This window comes from Panthera tigris, chromosome C1 (assembly GCF_018350195.1).
Source record: "Panthera tigris isolate Pti1 chromosome C1, P.tigris_Pti1_mat1.1, whole genome shotgun sequence".
NCBI classification, from domain to species: Eukaryota; Metazoa; Chordata; class Mammalia; order Carnivora; family Felidae; genus Panthera; species Panthera tigris.
In genome coordinates, this window is record NC_056667.1 from 123,820,683 (window position 1) to 123,823,433 (window position 2,751).

Consider the following 2,751-nt stretch of genomic DNA (forward strand, 5'->3'; position numbering starts at 1 on the left):
TGTTAAGTTTCAGAAGTTTTATTCATAAAATAGGAATAATTAAGGGTCGTCATTAGTGAATGACAATTTCCATCTTAAGCACTGAGCAGAGTGTCCTGGCACATAGTAAGCCTCAGTAAATTTCAGCTATTATCACCAAGGGAAGAGAGCCATCCTGGTTCATACTCAGTGCATGGTCACTGCCTGAACATGCTAAGCTGTCTGCTAAAGTGGCTTGGAGGGTAGACTTTACCATCATCCTTGTGCAGGAGCCATGCTAATATTCTCCGTATCACTCCAATTTTTAGTATATGTGTTGCTGAAGCAAGCACAAAGATTTTTTTTTTTTATCTTTAAGTAATCTCTACACCCAATGTGGGGCTTGAACTCACAACCTGAGAGTCACATGCTCCACTGACTGAGTCAGCCAGGCACCCCAGTAGACTTTACCAGTCCCCACTGCCAACATACTCTATGTCCACTGCTTAGGTATATTCTGTTTCTGCTCCTTTGTCCTGCCTTCCACTCAGATTATTTTCAACAGCAATATTGCTCATATCTCCAGCCTCCCTCCCAGCACTGTTCTTGGTGGGTTCTGATATTTTCCTGCTCATCTGGGGCCCCTTTAAGACCCTTAGCAACCAGTTATTTTGGGCTGTGCCTACCTGGCCAAGCCTCCCTGTCTTTTCCCAGCCCATCTGCACCAAATCAATCCATAGCCCCCAGGTGTCTGTGCTGCTGGAGAGAGCTGGTCAGGACATTCCTCCAGCATGTTCTTGACCTACCATGATAGGCTCAGCTAGGCTGCAAGGCAGATTCATTAGGTATTCACTTAAGCATTTGACACTTTTCTCATTCCACCATTGCCTACTGTCAAAGGGGAGCAGTCAAAGATTCAGCACAACATTTTGGGAAGGTAGCTAACCCAGGCCAAAGCCAGTCTGTTCCCCACCTATTGCTTCTTCCCAAAAATGAGCTTTGGCTGGATCCTCAGCACCACACCTTCCCACCCACACCTGGATCCAGAGCATGGTCTCTGTTCTTCTTGGGATATCCAGGAGACAGCTAAGATAACAGCCCTATTGGGGGGGATAATGTAGCTGAGGAATAAAAACCTCCCTCTTATTTATTGACCTTCCTCCACTTGATGCTCACTTGAAAAATTTCAAACAATCTTGATATCAGAGCACAAAGGTCAGGCTTCCTGGAGGGCAAGCTGACCTTTGCCCAGTGGTGAGAGGCACTGAGTAAACCATATTTCACATAGGCTTCCATTAGTAGAAGGGGTCACAGGTAGCTGGGATTTGAGTAGCTGGAAACCTCTAGCAACCTAGTGATTTGTGCTCTGTATAGCATTGCTATGGTGAGAGGTAGCTCAAACATAGCACCAAGAGTCAAGAAAGCTACAGGCATGCCAGGAACACTACGAAAACACAGTCTTGGTTAGTATTCACAAGCCACTGGCTATACTGAGCAACACTAATAATGCCTCTCTTTTGCATTTAGAAAAAGTCTCAGTGAGTTTTGAGCTTTCTAAAATAGTTACCTTTGCCCAAATTCATGTACTTGGGTATATATATCATTGTTTGACTTCCTAAACCTGCTCCTTTGCCTGTCTCAGCATATTGTGCATCGTGAGGGTAAACACAGGTCACTACTCAGAAAGTCAGCACCCAGGAAAAGTGAACTAGACCTTCAAGTTTCCTATTTACCATGTACAAATATCCTTTAGAATCCAGGCTGCTGCCCTCACAAATAAAGTTTCATTGGAACATAAGTCATGTCCATTTATTCACGTATTGTCTGTGGCTGCTTTCCTGCTCCAGCAGCAGAGTTGAGTAGTTGTGGCTGCTCATAGGCCTGTAAAACCTAAAAGATTTACTATCTGGATTTTCAAAGTTTGCTGAACCCTGCTTTGGAATTACTTCCGGTCACTGAACAGGGGTGAAATAACTGAAGATAAAACAGTAGAAATCTACATTTGTGTATTTGTCAGAATTTGTCCCTCTGTAAATATAAATATACATATAAATATAGATTTATTATAAGGGATGGACTTGTAATTATAGAGGCTGAGAAGCCCCATGATATTCTGTCTGCAAGCTGGTAACCCAGGACACCCAGCGCTGTAGCCCCAGTCCCAACCTGAAGTCCTGAGAACCAAGGTAACTAATGGTGCAAGTTCCAGCCTAACTCCAAAGTCCTAAGAAGAAGGAGTGCTAGTTTACAAGCACAGAAGAAGATGGATGTCTCAGCTCATGCAAATGGCAGGTATGACCTTTCTCTGCCTTTGTGTCCTACTCAGGTCTTCAGTCAATCACATGATGAGGGCAAACTTCTTTACTGGATCTACTGATGCAAATGCTAATCCCTTCTGGAAACACCCTCACAGACATGCCCAGGAGTAATGTTTTGCCAGGTATGGAGGCATCCTTGAGCCTAGTCAATTTGACTAGGAAAAGCCAATTCAGCAATGACATGAGTTATTACCAGAGGGTATGGGACAATATCCTTGGGTTGCCCCTTTTTTCTCTGCTCACCCACCAAACTGTCCCCATTGTTTTAGTTGTAGTACATGTGCTACTGAAGCAAGCTCTCGAATCACCTCAGTGCACATTCTACCTCCAGCTTCTTCATGGTGCTCCTTACACACTCCCCCCATGACTTGGTGCCTCTCACAGTCAGTGCCATGCCATTCACCTCCTCCATGTTCTATCATTTTTTCTGCTTATTAGGTTGGCTTCCAAAAATAAACTATTGCCTTGTATCAGT

General features: G+C 44.1%; 1 pseudogene; it reads right to left on the reverse strand.

The window, feature by feature from the left end:
- Nucleotides 1-234: 234 nt before the first annotated feature.
- On the reverse strand, nt 235-311 carry LOC122241715 (annotated as a pseudogene).
- Nucleotides 312-2,751: the final 2,440 nt, after the last annotated feature.